The sequence below is a fragment of the Nesoenas mayeri genome, assembly GCF_963082525.1.
Source record: "Nesoenas mayeri genome assembly, chromosome: 16".
In the NCBI taxonomy this organism is placed as follows: domain Eukaryota; kingdom Metazoa; phylum Chordata; class Aves; order Columbiformes; family Columbidae; genus Nesoenas; species Nesoenas mayeri.
The window spans coordinates 5,750,244-5,765,248 of record NC_137562.1 but is presented as its reverse complement, the minus strand read 5'-3'; positions in this window follow the sequence as shown (position 1 = coordinate 5,765,248).

Genomic DNA, 15,005 nt, shown 5'->3' with positions numbered 1-15,005 from the left:
GACTTTTAAAATTACATGGCAGTTAAAGACTTTTCTTTCAGCTGCTTTTTTTTTCCTTCTCCTCTTTGCTTGTACCCTTTTACAACCACTTTACAGACTCAATATATTAAAAAGTGGGAAATTGCGCAGTTCATCTAATTAGTTAAATTACAATTGAATTCAACTTGCATGGACCAATGGCTGAATTTCACCCACCATTTGGAAAGTATGGCATTGTCATTGCTGATTTTCTTAAATTCCTCAGGAGCAATATTCTATTATAAAAGGGAATATTACTATTTTGGGTTTGATTATAGATTTTTTAGTACTACATTATCAATCTTAATTCTGTTTAAAAGTACCACTCTCTATACATACTACAGAAAAGAATAGAAGGATTAGTATTTAAACAATAATAAGGGATTTTTTTAAATGGAGTTTGGAACACAAATAAGCATCAGATTGAAGTCTAAGTTTTGTTTCAGACGCTTCTTTGCCAGAGACAACCAGGAATTGCTACAACAGAGTCAATCAATTGCCTATACTCTCTGGCACCGAACTTCAACAGTGCTCAGTTCTAGGAGACTTAGAGGGACATGTGAGATGAACTAGGAAATTAGGGCTGGATTTGCCTCCAGGAAATCACCCCATTCTGAAAGCCAAAGGATGACAAAGGGATTTACATGTCTCTCGATTCTCCTCAGTTTCCCAGCATTTACGGCTGTAACTCTAGGAGGCTTGTTCTGCAGGGGAACATCAGAATACTCCTTGCCAAAGGAACTCCTCTCTTTGTATCTTATTTCAGCCCTGTAACAGCTACCTAGAAAAAGTCCTTAGATAGCGCAGGCATATAGTGATATTTCTCCCAGCGTTTCCTCTCTAAAACATATCATGTTGTATTAACACAAGGAAAAGCAGAATAAAGTATCAGCTATATTTATAAACCTTCCATTTCACCAGTTTTACTAGTGTCCAGACCTCACAAAGCCTGTGTACACCACACAAATTATTTTTGGTATTCACTAAAATGCAAGTGCAAGTTCAGTATCAAAATTACAGTATCCCATACAGGATATTTCTTGCATTTCTTCCAAACATTGTACTTGATGGTAATTCCCTGTAGACTTCTGCAGCTTCTTCCTCTTGAATTTTTGGAAGCGAAGGGATGAGATCTGCTGGGTGTCAGCACACATCAGGCTTGTTAATATAGATCTAGTGCTGAGAGAATAGCGTCTGGATGCCCGACTCCAAATGTAGGAGAGTGACAGTTAATTTTTCTAATGATACACAAAACTACCAGGAATGTTTCTGACATTTTCCTTTTAATTCCCTTTCCCTATAACCTTCCCCAAAAATCTACAAATCTAAACAATGAAGAGCTGAAGTACTGATAAGCGCTTGGTTCCCTCTTCCTTGGGAATGTTTTGAATTTGCACTAGGATGTTGTTTCTTATTGCAAATATTGCTCGACTCGACTCTTTATCAAGCCTAACAACCACATACCCTGAAACAAAGACTATTAAGTACTATTAAAAACAAATATTAAAGAACTGGTTTTTTCCCAGAAATTACTCTAAGGATTATATAGCTAGCGGAAAAGACACAAACAGATATTTTTCTAATGGATGGTTGATTAAAACAAGCCTAGTTTAAAACAACTTTCACCATGACCATTCATTTATGATTGCTGCTATTAAAATTACTCATCTTTTGTACAAAACAAGATATACTTTATCCACACACTTGGCATCATTTGTTACAGATGAAACACCCACAGACTGCACAATTCTCAAAAGATTCTGATGAGATTGATATACCGCCAACCCAAAACCAATTTAAACAAACAGAAACCTTTCTGTGATGTCAATACACGTTGAATCACATCATATTAGAGTTATTTCTACACGCTTGCTCATTGCTTTTCTACTTTGAACAAATTACCTGAAGCCTTGGCTGCATTGCAGTGTTGTTGTTAGGCACAAGTTTCTACTACTAATGTTAAACTGAGAAAAAAAAGATCAAAGAAACTTTCAACAGTGAAATTAAGGCACGTAAAGTTGAAATAGGCATTTCTTGCAACACTTAACTCTTGATTGCAAGCTTTCAGTCTTTAAAAGGAAGTGCCAGAGAAGACAGAAACCCGGTCAAAAAATTTGTGCCAATTTTTTTGTTACTTATTCAGCACCCTCAAAGCACAAGCCATTGCAGTTCCCAAGGTCTGTTTTGCAGCATCTTTCTGAGGCAGGTAAGTGAATGAGTGAGCAAAACCTGGTTTAATGATTGTTTTAACAACAGCTAGTGCAAAAGGTTCAGGCAGAAGGTATTCTAAGCACTACTCTTCGTAACAACTCCAGCTTCCAGTCCTATATCATATGCAGATACACAGGCTTATGAGTATTATTTTCTAAATCCCTAAATGTGCTATTTTCTTTTCCTAGAAAAGCGTGGTCTCATTTGTGGTCCATCAAAAGCCCTGAACCCATCTTCTGGGCTCTTTGCACAAATAATACTCGTCTGAACAATCATCCAGCTGCCTTACACAGAACAACTGTGAGTCCAATCTGTAAAAAAGTTGTGTTTTCTTTCTAGCTGCCCAGAGCAAAAGAACTTTCCCCTCTCTCCATCCTTGTCTAGCATCATCATGGCAATATACTAAATTCAACTGTCTGGCCCTCTCTGTGCCTAAAAGGCATGAAGGACATGGAGCAACTGTGGGCTCTATCACATGCAAAATTTCTTTTGCAGCACATCAGAATCGGACGTGATCTCTTTTGACATGACATCAAAAAACAGTTTTGTTTCTTTCTTTACCCCAAGCTAAATGAAGGGTTTATGTTCCACTTGTGGTTAATGCCTATGCTCATAACCATGTATCTTTTTAAGCATCTCTTCTGTATCATGCACCGCTGCCTCTACAGCAGCACAGCCCATAACCCATCAATAACTCAGGTCTCAGAGGTGCTTATTTAGTACTTTTTAGTTTTATTTTTTTCCTTTCCATTAATTTCATTATGATTATTATTCCCTTTGTCTGTCTCTCGATCGTGGCAGCTTCGTGGTGCATTTTCTCAGGCTGAAAGAGCAGAGCAGAGCAGCAGCCCCAGCGGAGAGGTGTCCCCAGCTGTGGTGAGCCCAAAGGTGACAAATTGCTATGTCCACCACGCTGCACACCATTCAGCTCAGCAACACTGGTCATCGGGGATGCCGAGCTGCCCTCAACAAAATTGTTCTTTGCTTCCCTCCCCTGTCCATGAGACAGTCTCCTTGTTGGAGAAGCAGCTTTGGAAAAGATGAAAAAATAAAAGGGAGCAGCAGGCAATACTTTGTTTCAGTGGTTTCACCATCCCAGTGTGGTCTTTTCCTTGCCAGACTGGGGTTTTTCACACCTCGACGTTTGTGCTGCTGGGCATTTGTGAAACAGTGGGAAAGACGGTGCCATTCCCATCACAGCAGAAATGTCCACCGCATACATTCCCCACCAGAGATACAGAGTATGTGAGTTTTAATTCTTTTGTAAAGGTAAACATGCAGTTAGACATTTGTTCTGCGTGCAGCATGGAAGTTAGTTCATTTGTCAGCCATGACTATTATCAGAGTGCAAATGAAAGAAAACTAGTAGAAATTTAAAAAAAAAAAAATATATATATATATTTTTTTTTTTTTCAGAAATTAGTCCATTAGCACTTGAAAACACCATTCAAAAAAGAGAAGATTTTTATAGACAAATAGACCTTTTCAGTCAAAAGTTCCACCTTTGCAAACAGTCCCAGATACGAGTGAAATCTGGAGCAGTGTCAGGGCAGGGAGCAACCAGACAGGAGGCTGCCCATTGGAAAAGTGGCCAAAACCAAACCAGACTTTTGAATAAAGGGCAAAGTTACCTTTAGCATGTATGAAGAGATTTTAAAAGAATATTTTAAAATACAGTTACTCTAAGTTTATACTTGTGAGTCTTGGTTCTCATCAGCAGATGGGAATAAGCTCTTTACATTGCAAACCTTGTGTTACTAATTGAGGATGCCCACTTAGAAACTCCAGCAAAAGAACCCAGCAAACACACACAAAATTGAAATCTTTCTAGCCAGGATCAGCATTAGTACCGTCCATTGGTATAGTCTATATTAGTCCATTCCTCTAAATAAAATTTCCCCACCTCCTGAAGACAACTGAAGGGTTTTATTTTCCATTCTCATTCCTGATAACAGACGGTTGTTGTTTGCAATACATTGTCAGGTACAGCTCACCTTTCCTGTCCTCTTTCTGCATACCCCAAAAGGCAAAACCATATGTACAGATGCTGCTTAAATATTCTCTAACCTCAGCATTGTTGGACAAGTATTACATCATTTTCCTGTCTTCTTAGTACTAAAGCCCCCCCTTTTTTTTTCTCATGAGCTAAGTGGATTTATACAGTATGTTCATATGCACAGACATTCATACCAAGAGCTGTGTGTTTGTATTAATCAAAAACATGTGGCAACACGCTATACACGTAGATAAACAGCATGGTTAATTTAGAGAAATGTTCTGCTCAGCGTTTTGCTGGTGTGTCTGTTGTGTTGGTTTGCATTTAGTTATAAAAATTAACCAGAAAAAAAATCATCTCTCTTTTAATTCCCCAATCAAAAAGTTCCAATTTTTTAATGAATTTTCTGATCCCTACCCTGAGCAATAACCATAATACATGAATTTAGTCTAGGGATACATCAGAATTTCTTCCATATGCCAAATTCTTTAAGCTATATTGCTCTGAAATTGAAATTGATGGAGTACATCTGATCTAAAAGATTCTTTTATTTAAGTTTAATATGTCATATCACATGATCTTGTCAGGTGGGATCATGTCAATGATATTTATGCCATAATGTGAATCAGCCATGTATAAGTTGACTGTATTAATACAGAAAAAGGAGATAGATTTTTTTTTTTTGGCCGTATCTTAGCTGACTTTTCTTTTTTATTCCTTTCATTTATAAAGAAGAAGAAGAAGAAAACAATCTGAGTTTTAGCAGCTTAATCCCAGAGAACCTTCTACCCAACCCAAATTCCTGATCTTCTGTTTTGTGTGGGTGGATCAGAGCACCACTAGCAAGAAAGCCATTAGATAAAAGGAAAAGTGCGCTTTCCTACCATTTTCTTTGGGCTATAGCACTTTTCTTCTGCAAAATTCAGACCTCAGTTTGTGGGGATTCGCCTTTCTCTGCCTGATTTTCTCTTGTCATTATATCATTGAAAGACACGAGAGGAACGATATCCGAGATCATTTTTCACCTGAAGACTGGGGAAGAAATACATAAATAAAGTTGAAAATACATGGGATCTTTCACAGACTCCTTGATATTTGATAATCTTCCCAGCAGCCCAAACCATCACGCCAGGTGGCAGAACCGTGTGCTGGGCTCTGGGGAAGGGAATGGGCCCATATTCTGCTTCTACTCACATCCCTCTCATTCTGCTCAATGGCTCAGCGATGAAATTCGGCCACATGCAGCCAATTCCATACACAGACTGTTGCCATCGACTCCAAGATACAAGTGCATGGCGCTAGTGACACACAAAAGCTACAATCCCACCTGGCTTTTCAGTGCTATTTACTAAGAAGTGTGACGCTGCAGGAGGGTTAAGGTCCAACCAGGAGTGGAATGCGCTACGCAACATTAATTCTTGTTTATCATGCAAATACATTTTTTTGTTGTTCAGAAAAGGAAGTTTATCTCATGATGCAGGTCTGTGGTGCCGGTAACCAGGAAATTGAACTGGGCATAAGTTACTGCCAAGAACATATTCTAGTAGATCTTCAGATAATCTTTTTAAGCTCTCTTTCCTACGCCACTTCCATCACACCATGGTTTTCCCTTGTTCTAGTGAGACTGCCCCCTTTGGTCCATAATGCTTTTTACAAGACACACCTTTTCACAGTGAACTCAGACAACCAGAAAACAATTTGCTGAGAAAAACCAAATACACACAGAGAGCTTCAAAATTCAGCTTGATCATATGAGCTGGTAACTCAAAGAACCAAGCTCACTCACCAGGTACAGAGCGTGCAAAACCCAGATGCCTCTATTGTTTGTGGTTCTAGATTAACATAACTTATCCTTAACTGTGAAGCTTATTTAAAATACATTAAAGCAGCTTTGCCAGTTCTCATTTCATCCCACACAGAAAGATGTCTTAATTTGCAGTCAGCTGTCAGCCTGTGCCACCATGGGCTGCGTGGTGCTTGTACTTCTACTGTCCTGGTGTGTCTGCAGGAACGTTTCTGTGGGAATAAAGCCCTGTACTAAAAATAGAAGAGGGAGACAAACGAAGTCGCTTCTAACTTTTGCAACCAGTTTTCATGCATGCAAACTGAGAGCAGCCCAAATATGTCATCTCAGGAGGCCATGCAACTGATGCCTGCTGCGAGCAGTCAGCACACAAATATTACCTTTCCAACCCCAAAACAGCGAAGCCTCTCCAGCTCCAGCCCACCAAGGTCTCCACGCAGGATGACAGAAAATTTAGGAGACAAGTCTAAGTCGGACATTCTTAAATTGTCCATTAACTATCAGCTCATGAATGGTTAAATTAATACTATCAGAAGTATTAACTCCTTGTTAATAAAAATTAATACATTCTCTCAATTTGGTTTTCAGTAGATATAGGAGAATGATGATATTCTTCAGAAGTTAGGAAACCCTCAGCCACATGAGAAAACACCTCCATCTGGGAAAAGAAAGTATCTGCAGCTAACGTAGGCCCAAGAAGAGAGCAAAACAGAAAAGGATAATGTTGTGCTGTGATTCATTTGGCTTTCAGCGTAGCAGTAGAAGTGCTGCAATAAATAGAGATTTGCTATTATCTATACATTTATGCCTTTACAGAGCTGTTCAATAAAAACCTGATTTCCAGATTCTTAATGGTGCTATGTGGAAGAAAAAATAAAATCTCTTGCACTACGTGGTAAGAAATAGGTATTACAAATAGAAAATATACCATCTCTTTCTTACTCTAGTTAAGGAAGATGCTTTTATAGCTGCGTAAGTGGACAAAATCTGCAACAAACTTCTCCATAGATTCACGAAAACAAGGTGCCACTGAACAGAAATAACATATTCCAACTGACAGAGAAAGATGCGTTACATTAGTTTATATTTCTGGAGATGATCTAAGCTCTTAGTTATCTGTTACATCAAATGTCTCAGTTTTCCTTCTGTAATCTAATATCCACCTTCAAGCTCACCCTACATTTAAAATTTATACAAGTTTTTTCAGATGCTGCCATTTTGCCTCAGGCTTTTTAGGTGTTAAGCTCCAGTAATAATCCACACTGTTTCTTTAAGAAAGTTCATCCATTCACTTTAATTACATTTTCAGCCCTGGTTATTGTCCCTGTGCCTGCAAAGAATGTTTCCAGCCATAAAAAACCATTATCTGCCACAATTATGGATAACCAGAGTGTGGCCAGAGGGCAGAAATGCCATGGTGAAAGATTGTACCGCAATTCAGCGCAGAATTTATAACTTTCCTCAGGGCTAACTGTCAGCTTGATCACAATGCCTGACAAAAAGATCCAGTAAAGCAAATGCAGATGCTTCTTCTTGCCTGCATGGTTGCTCTTCTTATTTATTATTTTTTTTTAAGGTGCATTTTGCTATAACACATTAGGTTGCAGCCACTATAGATGCAACACCACAGAAAAGACACTGCGCCTGATTCGGTTTGCTGGAGCACAGATTTAGACCGTGCAAATCCAGCACCATGGTTTTAAACACATATTGTTCTCTGTGCAACCAGGGCATATCGAAGGTGTATAGAAAATACTGCTGTTTATTTGCTCAGATCTCAGAAGCTGCAGGCTCCATTTCTGCTGTGTCGCGTCCCCTTTGCTTCTTACTGATGCCAGATGGAGGGAGATGATTTTCCACAACTACCCATGTTACTGCTCTTGCAACATTAGATCTTTCCATCTCTAATTCTTGTGGTTATTAACATGCAGAGGAATGCCAAACTGGAAGACTAACTTCTTGACACAGTATTTGAGTATATCTAATTATTTCTCTTGTTCCATCTGGACGTCTTTGTCCAAATGGAACAGAGGCTTATATTACACTTTCTGATGTGTAGGATTTCAACAGAGAAGAGCAAGAAGATCACGAGTCCCATCAAGATATTTGTTCATGAGAATAATAAGATAAATCCTTCAATAATTTTTTTTTTTCCAGCCAGAAGTCTCAAAGCACAATACAAACATGACTCAGAATTATTCGGTTTTGATTTGTGGTGAAAGAAAACAGAGCAGACATGAGAGGGACTTGGGTGATGTTCCTGGCATCTCTGATGCCCATGCAACCCCCAGCACAGCAGCAGAAGCTGCCATCCCCACTTATGCATAGAGAAGCCACGTTTTTGGACCTTTGTGAAGGGGTAATGCAGGTTGAAGTTCCTCCTCTCCCCTCAACATGCTCCAGATGTGCTTTAGCCTGTGCCCAGGTGCTGGTCTGCATTCCCACCAAGGAGATGATCTGCCAAGTTGGACTTCATGTCTATTCTCAGACATTCATAGAGAGATAAGAGACAAGATGAGCATCTGTCGTCCTTTGCCCTCTACAGAGGATGCTGCCTTTCTCAGCAAGGAGGCAGCTGCTCAAAAGTAAGTGCAGAATAAAGACCTTGAAAAGATACTTGATTTCTACCCCAATCTCTGCCTGGGATTTCCAAACGTTCTGTGCTTCTAATGGGACAATAATGCCTGTGGGCACTTATTTGCACCATTAGGCATTCAGGGGCCTTTAAAAGTTTGGCCCTAAGTGTCCACAGATCAGACCAAGAGAACTCATAGCAGTTTCAGTGTAGATCAGCCCAGTTTCTCCTGTCTTCAGTTTTAATACAGGAATTGAAAATATGGAAAAGATAAAGGTTAAAAATCTCAGATAAGATGACAACATTGCTTTTTACTTGGTTTGGGGCAACACAGTGAAATAGCTCAGTTGGTAGATTTTACTTAGCAAAAACCTTTTGAATTTTGTTCTAAACTGCCTGGACTTCTTTCTCCAAGTTCAACCAGTTCCAACCCAGATGCAGCAGAAAGGGTGTATTTCTCACAGTCTTTGAGATGGCAAATCTTCCGCAATTCCCACCACCCTAACCCCACTCTGGCAAGAACAGGTCATAAGATTTGGCACCTCTGATTCTGCTTCAAACTCAGCTTCTAAACATAATCCAAGGCAGAACTCCACCTCTTGGCATATCTTCAATAAAACATCATTTTACCTGAACCTCAGAAAAGATAAACTATTAAAATAATAAGAGGATAATTTAACCTCTTTAATCAGATAATCCTCCAGCACATTGGACATTTATTTGCACAGTATATTCTACAGTAATGAGTTTGCAGCTCAGATTTAAACAATTCCCCACCCTCAGAAAAAAGCTGAAGGAAGTGGTTGAGACATTCCATATCTCAGGTGCCATTATGTGAATGTGAAAACAAATGAGTTTAATTGGGGAGAAATTCATCCCAGACAGAGGGCTTGCCCAAGGCCCTTGTCTGAGAAACCCCACTTAACTCCGCTCTAGTTCAGAATAGCTACACAGGCACTAGATAGCAATTAAGCCCTGCTTATCTCTTTAATGAAGGGCTGAATCTGAAAATGAATTATTGTTTTGATGTGTAAATGATGTTGGTTTGGTAAGGCAGTGAAAGTATTCTATCTGGGGGTACAAGCAAAAATAAGTGATAAAGTGTTTGCATGAACATACATGAAAACGCTATTGAGCTTTCTATGGCTCTCCCTCCAACAGCAAAAAAAAACGCTCAACAGTATTCAGAGTAAAACTGCAGATTCAGCAAACTTGAGTCACTCTGTGTCTTTGTGCCAGTTTCAGCCAAGCGTTCCTTTCAGAGACCAAAACAAACAGAAATACTTCCCTAAAAACTAGAACTTCTCGTTCCAGCTTTTGTTAAAATAATTGATCTCTTTTCTAAGCACTTGTTCATTCTCATATTTCCCTCAATTTCACATATGTAAATGTTAAATGTTCAAAAATAAACTGGTTTTCTTTGGGTCAAAGCAAACATTTCTTTTAACTTTTCCTTAACTTTTCAATTGATGAAAATATTTTAGATTTCTTTGTTTGTTTTAATTAATCAAGCCTATTTTTTTTCACAAATGAAATTGTCCAGAAGAAACAAAAATACTAATTAAAACAGGTGAATGTATAGTCCAAGACATTGCAATTAATTAAAAAAAAAGTCCATTTAAATCTCATTTGAAATTCAATTTAGGGAATAATTGTCATGATTTCTTAACTTTTTGCCGAGCTGCAAAGCATGTGGCATTACCTAAAATTATGTACATCTTCCAGGTGGCTGCAGTAATGAACAGGGCTTTTTGGAAGACAGCTTCTCCGATACACATCTTTGGAAATGAAAACAGTTCTCTTGCTATGAAAGAGAAGTGAAATACGGTGCTTCCTCCTAACTCCAGTGCCAAAGACCTGTGAGCTCCCTTGGATCCCATTAATTAAGTCAGTAAAGTTCATTCCAACCTCTGGCATCTGTGGTTGGGGAATGGTGGCAGTATGGTGTGTAAGACACCAAAGCAAGACACCATGAGCTGTCCCAGACAGGGATTTTCAGCTTGTGGTCTACACTGAAGGAATGCAGGGCCTTGGATGCCTAACTTTAAAAACAAGGAAGCCTGTAATGAGAAAGCTTAAATATTTTATAAAGAAGTGCGCTCAACCTGTTAGAAGAGGCTGAAAAACCACTTATCTAGAGGAAAATCCACTCAAAACCGTGGGAGATTTTTATAGTTTTTCCAGTGGGGTTTTGAACTCCTTGACAATCACAAGTAGTAGGACACATCTATTTGAAGACAATAAGGCAGAAATTGTTTCAATGTGCTAGTAGTCAGAACTTCATTTTAGGAAGTAGAACTGTGATTAATGAATTGCCAGACACATGGAAATCTCACTTGCAAGATTGTCACCTTCCTAGGACAGATTGTGTCACATAGTAAGACTTCAGGGAATAGTTAAATGGTTTAAAGTAACCAGTTTTTAAAGGACAGAAAAGTCATGGTCACTGGCAATGAAGGGTAGAAGGACTCACTGGTCTTTCTCACCTATGAAATATGCTGGTTTTCTGAGATATGAACAACTGCCACGATTAAGTTGTGAATAAAGTAAATTAATTTATACCAATAGGCCTCTGATTTTTGAAAAAAAAAAATCAATGACATGTCATTGGAAACTGATGCTCATACACTGCACCAGTCATATATCCATTTGCAGGTTTGGGGTCTTTGGTTAAATATGTAAAATTTCAGATTATAGTTGAAAAAAGACAAAATGCCACCTATTTCTAACTTAAATAATCCTTGTTTCTGCTCCAGTTTCATGACACACACAAAATTCCCTTTGCATGACTGCAAGATCAAATTCCTCATACCAGATTGTAATTATAGAGTAGTTGGTGAGTAGGTGCCATGTTCCCTTTGTAAGGTCATAAAACTCATTAGTCAATCATATTATTAAGACATTTTCAGTTCTAATAAATGAAGGTGGGGTTCATCTCATGGCTGAGAATGGATATTTTCATGGAAATAAGTATTTGATGCATATCTTCACAACACCTCTTTAAGAAAACCATTATCACTTCAAAATAGTTCCTCCTAGCAAAAAGTGCAATTATATAATTCTTGTCCAAGCCAAGTAATGATAAGACGCTAGGTTGTGTTTATGTTTTCACCATATTTCAGACACAAAAATTCAACCATAGAATAAGCTGATGAAACTTCAATATAGTTGCAGAGCAGAGAGAGACTTGGTGCTTCAGCCACCTGCAGTGGTGCAAATACCTCTCACAAACTCCATTCAAATTGACTCACAAATTAAAACCAGGTTTTGAACTTGTGTTTAGTAAGAGCTTGTTCCACAAGTAGGTCCACTGAACAACAGGCTAACAGAATCCAATTCTTTGCTTAGATGCTAAAAATCATCCACTTAATGGGAGCAATTACTACTGATCCATCATGCTACCTTCTTAACATTTAATATCTTGCTCCTTAAGATATTAAAAGAAGTTATTTTAGCTTTCTAAAGTAAATTGGAACAGTCTCCTAACAATTCTCAGGATCAGCCTCACTTGAAACTGAGCGGGATTATGTTCAGAAGTTACTCAGATGCTTTTAAAAATTTCTACTTCATATTTAAAATACATAGCCCTGAAGTAATTTTACATTCAGTACTTCTTGAAATCAAGCTTAAAAAAATGACTTTGGAGCCAACACACATCGTTGTATCTGCATTTTCTGCTGGCTGGTTTTCCTTCTCTAACTCAAGGCTGTAGTGCTTCATTCACAATCATATCCAAAATATTAACACAAGACCCAAACTGCTGTTCTGATCTTGGGCTACTGAGTGCTATTAAAAGAGTCTGTGTTGTAATGGGCACACATCAACCATATCAACTGTGCTTGAAAAATATTGTCTTTGGTAAATAAAATGTTTTAAAAACTTGCTTATTTACAATAGATTTTGCAAAATATTTTAATTTGGAAGTATTCAACTGCTAAAACTAATTTGCTTTACCACATCCTTCAGAGATTACGACTGATGGCAAAACAAACTCCATAGACGTTTTTGAAAATAGTATCTCCTAACACTCTAACTAAGCATCATTTGTTACCTTAGAAGCATAATGTTTGGAATGCATATTTCATATTTAGTCTTTGCAGTGCACAGAAATGTAGATTTTACAGGTTTTTTATTAGTGTAAACATTTAGAAACCGAAGTCTAATTTATTATTACTGTTATTACAACTAAATAGTTCTACTAAGGAAGCACACAAAATTCCTAGTCAGGATAGAAACCCTGTAACATCTACTTTTAAATAATGCATATGTTGGTAGATTTCAATTTGTGATAATTACATCTCACAAATAAGGAGAAGAAACACTGCTTCTGCAGTGGCATCACATTTGCAGCCACGCAGGTCCCTAAGAGTGAACTGAAGTGCAAAGATTAAACTGTTGTCAGGGTAGAGTATCATCTTTGTGAAATGCAATTACCATAAAGGGAATTTTCAAATTATTTTAGTATTTGATTCCCCTCTGTGGTACTCGGGAAATTTTACAACTTGGGAAAAAATCATAGCAAGCTTTTCTTTTGTCGCCTGCAGCTCTCTGCAATAGTCCCAAAGCATGTCCTGTAGTGGCACCTCTCCTGATGTGCACCAGCAGGAGAAGGAACGTCAGCTCACAGGTTTCTGAGAGTATTTGACTCATCAGTTAATAGGTAGTCTCGGGGACACATCCATTGGCCACAACAACTTTCACCAGCCCAGTATGAGGCTGGTGAACCCCTTAAGTGTGACGTTACCACCTGGTTTCCCTTCCTGCTCCTAAGCAAATCCCTGCCCTACCAAAGGGCACCGACACTTCAGTCCTATTGCTCCCAGTGAAAACAAAGACACATAGCGCTATGGAAAATTCCCCTAGCATGCTTTGGGAAATAATAATAATAAAAAAATCTAATTGCTGAGCATGTAAACATTGTGAGAATGTAATTACAAGCTCTCCTGAGCCATCAGAGACTCAGCCCAGTGTCGTCTGTCCTCCTGTCCTGCTGCTCCGGCTGGCGGGCGCTGGGGAGGGAACATTTGCTTCTGCAAAACCCGTCCGCCAGCAGCTGGAGCTGGGGCTGCTCACACCCTGTTGTTGCAGACAGCGAGGAAACTATCCAGTGTCCCAAATAAATTAATGAATTATTCTCCTCCTCCCAACAGACTCAATGTTTGAGCCAGGAGCTGTAATCACACTCTTGCTGCCTCTGAGTCACTGTCAGACGGAGCCCGGTGCAGTCTGCAGAGTCAGCAGAGGCGGGATGCTGCCTTGTGTCTGTAGTTCAGTCAAACCAGTTTAAAAATAAACTCATCTTCCCTTCGTCCCCCACAGGCCCCTCTCTACACACACAAACGCTGCAGCTTCCCGCCATACGTGCAGATTTTTGGAAGAGAGCGCCTGGCTCGCATGAAAAAGCTTTTGCCCCTTGGGTTAAGCCTTGTTAGTCAAGCCCCTAAGCGGGCAGATGAACCAAAGCTGAGCTTTGCAGAGGAGCCTGAAGGAGTCAAGTGTTCCAAACCCATTAAAATTCAATCGGAGGGGGGCACTTGCGCACTCAGGTGCCTTTGAAAGTTCCAGCCGCTGTCCTAGGGTTAAATCAAGGAGATGAGGACGGGAGCTTTCACCTTTTGGGTGTGATTTCTAAGGAAAAAGGAGGGTCCATCACTGCAAAGACGGGCGTTACAAGACCCTTCTGCTCATCACCACAACCACAGAAAACTTTCGTGCTCCCCCAAAGCTCCCTCTGTGATTTTCCCCCGTATGCCAGAGTCACTGCGCAGTTAGAGCGTATAAATAGTCACTGTTGTACAGTGCTGATACTGTGGAAAACATAAATACCTTTTCATTTCTTCAAACTTTGATTTCATATCTAGCTACACAAAAATGGGATTTTTACATCTGTCTCTGACAAAAAAAAAAAATTACCATCAAAAACATACTCATTCCCCTCACCTCCTGATATGGCATTTGAAATTAATTACCAGGTAAGTTCTGGGAGGTATTAAAGCTCTGTAAGTAAATTTTGAATATTTTAATATTCAAAAGTCAAACTGTGTTGATTACACATAACAGGCTGCATAGCTTGTTTCTGCTGCCTGGCTGTGATGAAATGCCATGAATAGTTTTCTCTTAAGAAAGCGTATGTATTCAGTGTTTTTATTTACTGATATTTGCTTAATATCAGAATTTTGGGGAAATGTTTCTGCCACAAGGTTCAGCTGTATCAAAAAATAAAAATGCCAAACATCCCAACAAAGCAAGTATCGTGATTTAAAGAGTGGGAGGTATCTTAGGGGAAATTCACTTAAATTTGTATTAATTTTAATTCACTCAAAATTGTTGTTAATGCATGTATTTTCTTTCATTTTTGTATTATTCCAGGGGAATAAGAATAAAATAAGAAGAAAAGAGCT